The sequence below is a fragment of the Macaca nemestrina genome, chromosome 10 (genome assembly GCF_043159975.1).
Source record: "Macaca nemestrina isolate mMacNem1 chromosome 10, mMacNem.hap1, whole genome shotgun sequence".
Classification (NCBI taxonomy): Eukaryota; Metazoa; Chordata; class Mammalia; order Primates; family Cercopithecidae; genus Macaca; species Macaca nemestrina.
The window spans coordinates 3,176,926-3,191,248 of record NC_092134.1 but is presented as its reverse complement, the minus strand read 5'-3'; the positions used below and the strand labels follow the sequence as shown (position 1 = coordinate 3,191,248).

General features: G+C 43.2%; 1 protein-coding gene across 2 annotated transcripts in view; it reads right to left on the bottom strand.

Moving 5' to 3' along the window:
* Nucleotides 1-14,323, bottom strand: part of LOC105495413 (transmembrane protein 132D) — an 830,003-nt gene that overhangs the window by 792,509 nt on the left and 23,171 nt on the right. The window lies entirely within an intron of this gene.

The following is a 14,323-nucleotide window of genomic DNA, read 5'->3' as shown; positions in this document are numbered from 1 at the left end:
GCGTTTCTACAGTACACACATGAGACGGCATTTCTACGGTACACACATGAGACAGTTTCTATGGTACACACATGAGACGGCGTTTCTATGGTACACCCATGAGACGGCATTTCTACGGTACACACGAGACAGCATTTCTACAGTACACACATGAGACGGCATTTCTACGGTACACACATGAGACAGTTTCTACGGTACACACATGAGACAGTTTCTACGGTACACACATGAGACGGTGTTTCTATGGTACACACGAGACAGCGTTTCTATGGTACACACAAGACAGCGTTTCTATGGTACACACATGAGACAGCGTTTCTATAGTACATACATGAGGCAGCGTTTCTATGGTACACATATGAGGCAACATTTCTATGGTACACACATGAGATGGCGTTTCTATGGTACATACGAGGCAGCATTTCTATGGTACACACGAGACGGCGTTTCTATGGTACACACAAGACAGCGTTTCTATGGTACACACATGAGACAGCATTTCTATGGTACACACATGAGGCAACATTTCTATGGTACACACATGAGACAGCGTTTATATTGTACATATGAGGCAGTGTTTCTATGGTACACACATGAGACAGCATTTCCATGGTACACACATGAGACAGTGTTTATTTGGTACACACGAGAGAGCATTTCTACAGTACATACATGAGACAGCATTTATATGGTACACACATGAGACAGCGTTTATATGGTACACACATCTGTTCAAAAAGTCAATAACTATACACTTAAAACGGGTACGTTTTGTGATATGCTAATTATACCTCAACAAAATTGATTTAAATTTTTTCTAAATCAATATTAACTTGTAGTAAATAACGTATTTGGATTTGCTCAAGTATATCTTCCATGTACAGCGACAAGTCACCTTATAGCCTCCAGCTGAACCCCCTGGAAGACGTAATCGTCAGTCAAGGCTTCCTGTGTCAGCCGCTGTGGTCAAGTCAACTCCATCTGCACAATTTCATGCAGCAGCAGCAGCTGAGTTGATATAACCCATTTCATCTCTATGCCCTGCACCCCTGTAAGGAGGTGCCATCTGCACACCCAGGTGCTTCAAGTCAAACGGGGCGGGTGTTTCAAAAGTGTGAGACTGCAGAACTGGCTTTCTAGGGCCGGGGCAAGCTGTTCTTCTAGAAGTACACTGTCCAGCTGCTTGTGATGCAAGGAATGACGTCTCTCTTCCCCTCCTGCCCCCAGAGTGTTTTGGCTACCATGCAGCAGAAGGAGCCGGGTTCGGAGGTGCCTCATCTGGCAATCACCGGGCAGGGAACGGGGCAAGAAGATGGACATCCAGGAAAGAGAAAACCAGCTTCGCACAACAGACTCAACCCCAGCCGCAGACCTCCAAGAATCTGAACTCTGCTTAGCCTCTGTGGGTTGCAAATTGGCTGGGTTTTTATCATATCCGGCCCTTAGAACTGGTTCCTCGGCCACCAGTGTTTTTCTTTTGCTTTGTTGGGTTTTTTTTTTTAAATGTGAATGTCTTCAGGAAGCACAGGAACCTGGGGTTCCCACTGCACCCCATTATACTTTGTCTTATGCCCAGCTTATTCCCATTTAAGCTGCATTCCCGGTGCCTAAATATCTTTGAGTTTCGCAGCTTTGGTTTACACAAAGCATGTTCTTCTTGGGGCACAGGCACGAAGCCACCAGACATTCAGTGAAAACGAGCAACAGGTTGTGAAATTACCAGTGTTTTCAGCTTCAATCCTTTGGCATCCTGGGGGCAACTGGTTGTAGGACCTCCATGGATACCAAAATCCTCGAGTGCTCAATTCCTGATATCAGATGAAATAGTATTTGCATATAACCTATGCACATCTTCCCGAATACTTTAAATCTTCTCTAGGTTATTCATAATACCAAACACAACGTAAACGCTATTTCAGTGGTTGTTATGCCGTATTGCTTTCGTATTTGCATTTTTGATCGCTATATTGTTATTTTTATTGTTTGTGGTTTTTTACTGAATATTTTCAATCTAAAGTTGGTTGAATCTGCAGATGCAGAACCCACGGATACACAGCACTGTCTGGAAAGTGAACAGCAAGAAGTATTTTCCTAAGGAGTCATAAAAATCCTTTTTTTATCTGAGTTAGGAGCAATTATCTTGATGACACTTCTTGAGCTCTGCAGTATCAAGTGGATTTTCATGTAAGAGGAGGTTTGGATGTTTAATGATTAATTGTTCTGCCAATGGGTCATTGCACGGTATTCTACACATGAATATGTATATCTCCATCTAGACATCTCCAGGGCCACACCCACTTGGTGACTGATATAGTAAAGAACAGATCAGCTCTTTGTCGCTGGTTCCCAGCATAGAGCTTTAGAAACCCCTGGCACTTCCCGAGCGATGTGTTCTTGTTATTCATGAGAAGCCTCTTTCCACCACACCTGGCTTTTGTTTGTTTTGTCACCCAGGCTGGAGTGCAGAGGTGTGATCATGGCTCACTGCGGCCTCGAACTCCTGGGCTCAAGCAATCCTCCCTCCCACTTCAGCCTCCCCAGTAGCTGGGACTACAGGTGCATGCCACCATGCCCAGCTAATTCTTGTGTTTTTTTGTAGAGACATGGTTTTGCCATCATGCCCAGGTTGGTCTAGAACCCCTGGGCTCGCCAGATCCACCCACATCAGCCTCTCAAGGTGCTGAGATCACAGGCATGAGCCACGGCGCCAGCCACGCCTCGGTTTATGCTAAGGAGGTGATTCATGGGTGAACTCTTAGATAATTTCAAGGGAGGAGCTGACAGCACCACAATGACCAAGCCTGGGTTTATAGTTCCACTCCCCGAACCCCCGGGGAAGGGAGGGAAGGGTGCAGTGATTTCATCAACTGCCCTTACATAATGAAACCCCACGTAGAACTCTGGACCACAGGCTCAGCAGAGCTTCCTGGTGGTGAACATGTTAATGTGTTGAGCATGATGCCCTGGATGCCACGAGGAGAGAGCGCAAAAGCTCCGCATCCCTCCCAGCCCTACCCCAGAACTTGCCCCAGCTGTCTCCTCCACGTGGCGGTTCCTGAGTTACACCCTTTATCAGAAAACTGTAATCACAAGCTCAGCATGCTTTTGGGGGGTTCTGTGAGGTGCTTTATTGAACCTAAAGAGAGGTTGTAGGAACCCCAAAATGTGTAGGCACGTTGGACAGAAGTGCAGGTACCTTGGGTATTTTGGCTCAGGTTTGGTTAAGCGTATAACCTTAAAATAGAGGCAATCAGTGGACAAAGCCCCTCGCCCCCTGCAGCTGGCATCTGGAGTGAAGGCAGTCTTTGGGGGACCCAGCCATGAACCCATGGGGTCTGCACCAACTCTGGGTGGTCAGTGTCAGAATTGCATTGAATCACAGGACCCACCATCGGTAACAGAACTGACATTAGAACACCTGTGGGGAGGGATGCAGGCGGCAGGCAGAGTCGCTCAACTGCCAACGAGGCTTCTGTCCCAGAAATCCTGGTCCTGTGAAATGTGCCCATTTCCCTTTGGAAGTAGCCTGCTGACCGAGGGGGAGCAGAAACCTATTGTTCACCCTGTCTGCAATTTCCATGTGGGTCTTAAGCCAGAGAAAATTAATCATGGAACTAAACAGTGATTCGTTCCTGGTGAGTCCATGCTCCTTTTCAAATCCAGTGAGAGTCAAGTCAGAAACTCTTTGGACACATTCTCTTCCTTTTATGCTGAAGTTGCGGGGAGGGAGGAGAATAGGTCGTCCTGAAGTTAACCGTCACCTTGATACCATGACGGCAAGTCTGCCCAAGAGTGAAATCAACACAAAATAAAATAAGGCAAGCTGTGGAAAGAGGGTGCCTTGATGACATATTTCACACTGTGTGTCCAGCTGAGCCAGAAGGCAGAGTGCCCCAGCCTTGTAGTTAAACACAACGAATCCCGCCTTTCTGTTTCAGATGGTCTGAGTTGTGTTTTCTGTCACTTGCATCTGAATGATTTCTGAAAACTACACGGAGTCGAAATCCACCTAAATGTTTCTAGAAGCGGAAGCAACTTAGGAAGTGTCTCAGTATTGGTTCTATTCTGTGGTATCCTGGAACTAGTTCATACTGGCTTGCAAAAGCCAACTGTAAAATCTTCAAGAATGTAGCGAGTCAGCTGCTAAACTCTTGGTAGTCTCAAATTCGCCATGTGAGTGTGAGAAGCAATTTTTATTAAACATTCACCAGCACACCATGGGCTCCAGATCTAGGGGCAAAAACCTATCTTCAGAGGCTACATGGGAGGTTCAAAGCCAGTCTCTGAACCCCACTAAAAATCCCCCATGGCCCTTCTGGCCTGGATGTGACCTTCCCATGGGCAGCCTCCATAGGCCAGGCCTGCAGGAACGGAAGAGGAAAGAGATGGGAGAGACAATGTCTCCAGGAAGGCATGTGTGGGTCCACATTCCCCAGTGAGCTGCTTCCCTTCATTTATAGCTCCGCTCAGGCCAAGAGGCAGCTCCTTAATGCTATCAATTCTCTCATGCTTCCGGGACGAACCCTGCCAAGTCCCTTCCACCAACCTCAATCACAGACCAATACAAGATCACTTTCCAGTTTAGTGATGTCTCAGTGTCAACAGCAGGTGACACAAATAGGATTAAATTCCTCTATTGAGTTGCTAAAGAGACAGACAGCAAAGCCTCTTCTAACACGCAATCTCTCATTCCTGATAGGAGTAAATCTCCCCCAAGACAGGGCGTTCGGAGGCACAGAACTCCTAATCCCGTTTATGCAGGGGGAGGACAAATTGGAGACACTGACGGCATCGTGAACTTCCTGATGGAACAACTCTCCTGCTCTCCAGATCAAACGTCACGATCCCCTGCCGTGCATCCCCTGCTGGGGTCCCCAGCTGCGGCATTATCTCCTCAGCATTCTCTGTTCACAAAGGCTTTTCACCTGACTGCAGAATAACGTTCAGAACTAATCTTCCGCCAAGTCTAAAAGCTGTAAAGGTCAAACTTGCTCCCACCAAGGGAGTAAACAAATACGAAGGATGCTGTGTAGAAGAGTCATGTTGTTGGGGTCTGCGTCTATCTAAAAGCCACCAGGGAATGCAGTTAAATCTTTGGAGCGAAAGTCAGTAAGCAGCAATCCCTGCACCATTTTCAAGTACCTTTGTATGTATCGACGTAACCTCCGAGGTCCTGGGTTAAATGCCTAACAGGATGTTGACCGTCCCCGCATGAATGAGTAAGGTAATTTCTACCATGCCAACAACCCGTTAATAAAACATGTATTTCATGCAAGATTCAAGTATGTTGGAGTTGGGCAAGAGCTTGGAAATGATGCTGTTCGTACTTCACACAAGGCAGATGAAGAAAGAGAAGCCTAGGGGCCTCTCAATAAAAAGCAAAAAGCATTATTCCCTTGTGAAAAAAATGACCCTTCCTTCAGCGCGAAGAAGGCAGCTCTCCTACGAATGCCTCATGAGCTCTTATTCTTGTCAAAAGACCCTGAGCAAGTCACGCGCTTGGAGTCTAATAGTTCCATTACAAAAAGAAAGGCGAGGAGATGCGATGAAATACTTGTTCCCCAATCATTGCAGAGGGGACACCGTTTTGATTGAATCGTTCAGATGGTTCTTTCTCTTTTAATTTATCGCATCAGACATACGCAGCACGGACTATCTTCAGGCCTCTTTGTTTCACGCTCTAAGATCTGATAGAAGAGGGGGCCTCTGAACAGATGCATTATTCTGATTGTGATTAACAAAATGGAAAGGATGAGTGTGTGCCAAGGGGGGAAAGCTGTTGCGATTGCCATTATCACACCATTTCGCTGATTTGCTGCAACTCAAATAAGGGCAGAAATGAAGACAATTAAAAGAGAACCAGACTGCCGTCGCCTACATTATTATAAAAACAAACAATAGGAATTTAAGCTGATTCGTCAAAAGCAGCAGGAAATTTCAGCAACTGAATGTTTAAAATCCCAGCTCTTTGCGGAACGATTTCAATGGCTAGACACTGAACCAGCGTGAACCTGGGCACAAAGAATGGATCTGCCTTGTTGAGAATCTTTACTACCTTGTTTCAAATTACCTCTTTTACAAAGAGACTGAATGAGTGGATCAACCACACAGATCAAATGCACCAGACGTAGAACTCACAAAGGCCTGACTTCACAAAAGCAAAACCATGCCCTTTGTTTTCATTTTTGTGGTTAAAAAAGACAGAGAGAGAAATAAAGAGAGAGGCTCTTTCTTGTGGATAGATGTTATATCATTTGCAAGAGAAAAGTATTCTAGGCTGACCTGAGAATTAAGAAGATGATAAATTTTAAAACTGTAAATGGAATCAGGCAACTTTTTAAAAATCCTTCCACTGACCCCCCGTTTCTTTGCTGAAAGTGACTTGTTTCCACCCATCTTTGATTCTGCGTCCTACCATTCCTCCTCTCACGCGCTAAACCCCAGGCCCTGCTCAGACGGGGATTACAATGGAAGGCTACAAACTTTCCGTTGTAAGATGAATAAATTCTGAGGCACCAACGTGCAGCACTATGACGATAGGTAATGAGGCTGTACTGGAGACTTGAAATTTACTAAGAAAGTAAATATTAAGTGTTCTTAGCACAAAATATGATAAATATGTGAGGTAATGCATATGATAAACAGCTTGACTTAGCCACCCCACAATGTACACATACAGCAAAACATGATGAGGTACACCATAAATACATACAATTTTTACTTAGTTTAAAAATAAATCAGGAGGCTGAAGCAGGAGAATCGCTTGAACCTGGGAGGCGGAGACTGCGGTAAGCTGAGATCACACCACTGCACTTCAGCCTGGGTGACAGAGTGAGACTCTGTCTCAAAAAATAAAATATAAAATACATAAATAAATTCTTTTAAGAGTAACTGTGTGAGGTGATGAATGTGTTCATTAACTTGATTGTGGTAATCATTTCACAAGGCATATATATATCATATCATCATATCATCCTCTTTAAATATACATAATTTTGTTTGTCAATTACACCTCAATAAAGCTAGGTTAAAGAAAAAAAAAAAAAAACACACAGGTCAAAAAGCTACAGTCCCTGGACTAAATCCAAACTGACACTTACTTTTGTACAGCCCCAAAAGTAAAAATGTTTTTCACAATTTTTTTTTTTTTTTGAGATGGAGTTTCACTCTTGTTGCCCAGGCTAGAGTGCAGTGGCACAATCTCAGCTCTCTGCAACTTCCACCTCTCAGGTTCAAGCGATTCTCCTGCCTCAGCCTCCCGAATAGCTGGGATTACAGGCATGCACCACCATGCCTGGCTAATTTTGTATTTTCAGTAGAGGTGGGGTTTCCTCATGTTGGTCAGGCTGGTCTCGAACTCACAACCTCAGGTGATCTGCCCGCCTCAGCCTCCCAAAGTGCTGGGATTACAGGCGTGAGCCACTGCGCCTGGCCTTCACATTTTTCTAATGGCTGAAAAAACATTAAAAGAAGGATGATATTGCATCACATATAAAAAGTATATGTAATTTCAGTAAGCAAATCAAGCTGTATTCTAGCAGAGGCACAGACATCAGCTTACATGTTGCCTGGTGCTTTTGCACCAAGATGATAGAATTGAGCAGTAGTGGCAGAGACCGCACGGCCTGCCTGCAAAGCTGAAAGTGTGTGCTGGCTGGCCCTTAACAGAGTGTGCAAGGCCGTAGCTTAGAAGCCACCTTGTATTCACTCTGTAGGGCTTTCACACTGGCCCTAGAAAGCACTGGTGTCCTCACAAGTGCCTCAGGTGCTGTCTTAGTCTGTTCAGGCTGCCTTAACAAACCGCCACAGACCGGTGGCTTATAAACAACAGACATTTCTTTCTCAGAGTTCTGGAGGCTGGAAGGCGGAGACCATGGTGCCAGCGTGGTTAGTTCCTGGTAAGGGCCCAGCTCTGTGTTGCCGACGTCCCACTGCTTGTGGTATTCTCACCAAGTCACGGAACTGGTGCTGTCCTGAGTCCCATTTAGGGAGGCTTTGTAGGTTCAAATTTAACAAATGTTAAAGGAGACACAAGGACGTCCAGCAGGCACTGCGGGGAAGAGAGGCGTAGCCTCTGTGGCTGCTGTGTGGCCTGGAGCTGCAGTGCAAGTCCCACAACAAGGGAGGCTGGCTTGAGGGTTTGGCAGGGAGGAACCAGAAGAGCATGCGCCTCACCCAAGGGAGGCAGCGAGAATGCCAGCCCGGCCAGGGCTTCCGATTTTCAAGAGACAGCAGAAATCCAAATTTATCTTAATTGTCTTGATGTAAAAAATGTTGACAACTCAATTAAGAAAACACCACCAACAAAATTCTGTTGATCAAACACAACATGTCCATCAGCAGCAGGTGGATGACCAACTTCCATTTTGTTAATTCTGGCCCGGAGATTTCCAATGTAATCGACATGGTAGTGTCCATCCGTCCAGCCATCCATTCATTATTTACAAGAGCTTCCCTGTATTCTAGGTTGTGTTTTCAGCATTGTTAAAATGCCGAGACTTCATTCGAGAGGCCTAAAACCGGTTCCTGGTCTCCAACAGCTCACTACCTAGTTCCGGAAACAAGACATATAAATAAAATACCTAAGGAAATCGACAGGAGGGAGGCCCCTTAGGCTGTGTGTGGATTCTCACTACTAAAGTAGCGAGAAGTGAGCCAAGAAATGTTATTTCCATTCCAAAACCCATTATCTGGTGATTTAAACTCGGGTCTTAGCATCCTCATCACCAAATCCTATCATTGGGAAGACGCACTGCCATTGTTTTGTTGATCCCAACAAAGTCCAAAAGAGAGAATAAGCAAACCATTATTTCCAATTCAGCAATCCTTCCACACCTGGAAGCTTGTTTTGAGATGCAGTCGAAATGATGGCTAAGGATTATTGGTTGACGGTGATTTCTCTACGGTTATCTCCATGGCTATTACTCCACCTCTTTCATGAACACATTCGTCAGGACCTCATCAGCAACAAGTAGCATAAACCCAAGACAAACTTGCTTAAAGGAAAACAAGAGAATGTATTGGCTTATGTAACTGAACAGCTCTGGAGTACAGCTTATGGCTTCAGGCATGGCTGGATCAAGCCTCAACCACGACATCATGTTTGTCTTCTCTCTGCGTCTTTGTGGTGGCTTTGTTCTCAGGCTCTGTGGGGTGGCTTCTAGCAGCTTCAGCTTGGCCTCATCCTTACTGCTATTAGTGTCTACAAAATGGGACCTTATTTCTTCCAACTCTCCTCTACTGGAATTAGGTCAGGTACTAATGCCTGACTCAATCACTGCAGCCAGGTCAATCTGTTGACTGCCCCTTTCCTAGTTCTCAAGCTCTGGAAGCAGAGATGGGCTGAGCCCAACCTCACTACATGAACTGATACAGAGGAAGGGAGGGTTCCCCAAAAGGAAACAAGATGCTGTTATGAGCGTGGGAATGGATGCGGAGGATGGATGGATGTGGAGCATGGGAATGGATGTGGAGCATGCAAATGCAACTTCTGTCCTTGAAGAGGAGACTAGATTCCCTCCCCAGCCCCAAACAAGATACATTTTACAAAGAAACAATCTCCTTTAGATGTTATGAAGAAAAGGAAACTATTAATATTAGTTTAACTGTGAATATTATATTAATAATTATAATTAATATAAGTACATAATATTATAGTATAATACTATATTAAAACTATTAATATTATTCCAGCGCTGAGACAGAATGAAATAGAAAGTTCACCATGGCTGTGGTACAAACACTTTCAGAGAACCACACACTATGGATAAGAAGAACCTCAAAGCGATTTCTGTGACCTTTCTTAAATCTCAAGCATTTCATGTACACGTGTCAGACCAAGAATCCATCTGATCAACAGCTGACTCTAACGGCCGCTAGCTAGCGGAAAGAAGCATCCATTCCTATTTGTTCAGCTGAGAAACATCCTTAAATGTGTAAAACAGATAAGGTCACAGAGAATCTCATTCATCTGGCTTCCCACAGTCAGCCTGCAAATAGACATGGGTCAGAACAGCAGGGACAGCAATTTGAGAATAGCAGCTTAATAATACCTATTAACCAAACACACACACACACACACACACACACACACAGAGAGAGAGAGAGCGCGCCCATCTTGCAAAGCTAAAGCTCATCTTGCAGCCTCTCTAGAGAGCTCTTAGGCAGTGATGACAAGTCGTTTTGGAAAGCCGACTCCTGGGTGTCTGCATACTGGCACAGAGGTAGCTGTTTCTCTTCCAGTCATGCCAGGATAAGTTATTCTAATGTCTTCATATTAACCACTCCCCATAGCATACACTGGTAAGGCTGCATGAAATGATCTTCAAGCCTGGAGTGATTCCTAATGTACAGAATCTATATTATAGACCGGGGTCAGTTGGTGGCAAATTTGCCCTGAGAACTGAGACCATCTGCATCCACAAAGCTTAATGAATAGGACTGAGAACTAAGACCAGCTATTTAATATATCAAAATGCCTGTCCTGTCTGTTCCAGGAAATTCCTGCCCAGGAATATAAGACTGTGAACTACTACATGATCTCACTGTTTGCTTCAGGAAATTTTTGAAAACGGATTTATTTAAACAATAAATGGCTCACCTGGGCTAAAAGCTCACTTAGGAAAAGACTGTGAACCAAGATTCACCTCAAGTCCCTTGTGTTGGTGTGTCTCCTGTATTGAAGGATCTACCTTAAGCTACTTGGGCTCAAACCCCAAATCTCCTTTAAGTATCTATTCTTGACCTTCCTTTCCTGAAATCCTACTGAGATTCTCAGTCATTGCTGTACGTTATTGTAATGGGTAATGAAATTAGCTTTGCTTAATGAAGAAGTTATACTAGGGTGATCGGGGGGTGGACAGCTGCCACCTCAAAGCCTCTCCTTCATTTTCTGTGTCCTGTTCTGTGCTGTGGGTTCACTGACTCCTGCAAGTTACATCCCAAGGCTCCATGTTGCTGGTTTTAGGCTGGGATGGACCAATGAAAGCTACTGGCAGGAGACTAGAGGATGGAAAAGAGAGTCCAGGGCTGTCCCCCTTGCCCTGGGCCTGGGGTGCCACCTCAAGGGTCTGCTGCTAGATTGCTTTTTTTATTTTTAAAGACACAGTCTTGCTCAGTCTTGCTTTGTGCCCAGGCTGGAGTACAGTGGCATGATCTCGGCTCACTGCAATCTCCACCTCCCGGGTGCAAACGATTTTCCTGCCTCAGCCTCCCAAGTAGCTGGGATTATGGGCGCCTGCCCAGCTAATTTTTGTATTTTTAGTACACAGAGGGTTTCACCATGTTGGCCAGTCTGGTCTTGAACTCCTGACCTCAGGTGATCCACCTGCCTCGGCCTCCCAAAGTGCTGGGATTACAGGTGTGAGCCGCTGTACCCGGCCTACAGATTGCATCTTGGAAGCACCTGCAGGATACACCTGTCTTGGCACTTGGACCCTGGGAACACCATCTCCTCCCTCTGCCCTCCAGCCTAGAGAGGGCAGCAGCTCCCTGTTGTAGCTACTCTCTGTTTCTTCCCCTTCCACTGTTTGACACACAGCTTCTTCATCATTCATAGAACCAATTTATTTTACCAAATTCTCTGTGAAGGAAATATGTGAAATGCATTCTATTTTTCCTGGTTAGGCCCCAAGTGATATATTTTAAAACTCCACTAGGGAAATAAATATCATACAATCAATCCCCAACATCAGAGTTTGTGTTCCTTTCCAGATCACAGTCTCACTTCCCCACAAAGTCTATGCCTCAGTCCTACACATTAGAGTCAGGTGGGAAGATTTTTAAAACAGACCAGGGTCCCACCTCAAATCAAATATGTCAGAATCTCTGGGTCTGCTGGCTGCAAACAATGTTTATTAAAAGGTTTTGTGTAAGATGTAGAGAATTGGAAAAAGTATCACTTTCATCCTAACACAACAATAACAAAGTGGGATAAACTACAAAATAATAAAGTTTCTTGAACACATCAAAAAGCTGAAGTTGCAGAGAAACCAATTAGGGTGAAATCAAAGGGAAAACAGAGTCCTGCAAAGAGAGAAGAAACATGAGGAAGGGCTCAGCTGCAGCAGGAGGAAGAGGCTCCAGGTGCCATGCCAGGAGACGATGGCGGAAAAGGTGGACGACTCTGAAACTAGATGGGGGAATTTGGCAAATCCATAGAAATTAAGAAAATGCCAAGCAGAAATGCTAGCAATAATATAATCATGAAAACTCACAATCAGAGATGAAGAATACCTTCAAGGGGCTGATTTATAGATTAAAAATAACCACGAACAGAGTCAGTGATAGGAAAGTAGGTCAATAAGAAATTATTAAAATGGAAATACTGAAAAAGAAGACAATTGGGAACAAACACAATAGAGCACTGAAGACCCTGTGGGGCAATATGAAACATTCTAGCATACACGCAACTGGAATTCCAACGGGAGCTGACAGGAAGAACAGGAAAGAGGAGCTATCTGAAGAGGAAACATGCGATTTTCCAAAACTCATAAAGAGTTCAAACCACAGACCCCAGAAGCTCAGAGAATCCCAAGCAGGATAAATAAATTTTAAGGGACACCTAGACAATCATGTTTGAACTTCTAAAAAAGAAAAAGAGAAAATTTTGAAGGCAGCCAAAAAACACACATTACATCCAAAAAAACAAAGATAAGAATTTCAGCAGACTTCTCATCAGAAGCTACACAAGCCAGATGACAATGAAGAAATATTATTAAAGTACTGAAAAGAAAACCATCACCCCAGAATTCCATACCCAGTAAAAACAGCTCTTAAAAATGAGGGTAAAATAAAAATATTTTCAGAAAAGTAAAAACCAAAAATGCATAACCATCAGACTTCTGATATAAGACATGTTACAGGAGATTCTTCAGACAGAAAGACTGTGCTACAGGCAGAAATGCAGATCTACACAAAGCACTGAAATCTTCCAGATGTGATTAAAATGTAGGGAGATATAAAATCCATTTTTTCTAACCTTGAATTGCCCTAAAAATAACTGTATGAAGCCAAAATAACAACAATGTATTGTGGGTTTATAGCATGAACAAAAATAAGATAAATAGCATCAGTAAAACCAAAAGTGGGAAAGAGGAATTGGAATATGCAGTCGGCAGGTGATTACACCACACGTGAAGTAGTAATATTGTTTGGAAATTAAATTGTGATCAATTAAAGGCCTGTATTGAACACCCTATGACAACCACTGCAGAATTTTTTAAAATATAAATAACCCAGTAGTAGAGATAAAATAGAGTTATTAACCATATTCTAAGAAGCTTGCAAAGGGGGATGCCAGAAGGCCCCAAAGAACAGATAGAACAAATAAAACATTGCTAGGAAGATGGTAGATGTAAATCCAAACATATATAAAATTATATGAGATGCCAATTGTTTAATCGGACCAGTGAAAAACTACAGATTGTCAGAATGAGTACAAAGTAACGCCCATGTACACGCTGTCTACAGGAATGCATTATGAACATAAAGACATTAACTACTTAAAAATAAAAGGATAGGGAAAATACACCAACCGAACATCAATTCAAAAAACAACTGAAGTGGTTATATTAATAATATGAGAAAAATAAACTTCCAAATAACCAATATCACCAGGGGAAAAGGATATTATATACTTATAAAGGAGTCCATACACTTAGAATGCATAATGATCCTCAATGTATATGCAGCTAACAACAGAACTCCAAAATACATTCAGCCACAACTCACAGAACCATAAAGAGAAACAAAATATTCCATAATTATTAGACCAATGTTGAAGAGGTACTCCTCTCAGTACTAGAAAATATACATAAACAAAATTCATGAGAATATGGACTATCGGGACAACAGTATGAACCAACTCATCTAATGGACATTTACAGAGCACTCCTCACAACAGCAGCAAAATAACATTGTCTTCAAGAGCACAGAAAGAATTGAGCAAGGTGGACTGCATTCTGGAACACTGAAAAATACTCAAAAACTATAAATGCATTAACATCTTACAAAGTATGGTATTTGACCAAAATGACATTAACCTAAAAATCTATATCAGAAAGGTATCTAGAAAATCCCCCAAACACCTGAAAATTAATGACAAATACCTAAATAACATGAATAATAAGAAGTCATAAGGGACATTAGGACACAGATCAAAGAGTTCCTAGAGAAAAATTTATACTATTAGACACTGATGCAAGTAGAAAAGTCTCAAAAACTGATCTAATATTCCATATAAAGGAGCAAGATAAAGGGAAGAAAATTAAGCCCAAAGTCACAAAAGAAAAAATAATATTAGAGCAGAAATCAATAAAACAAC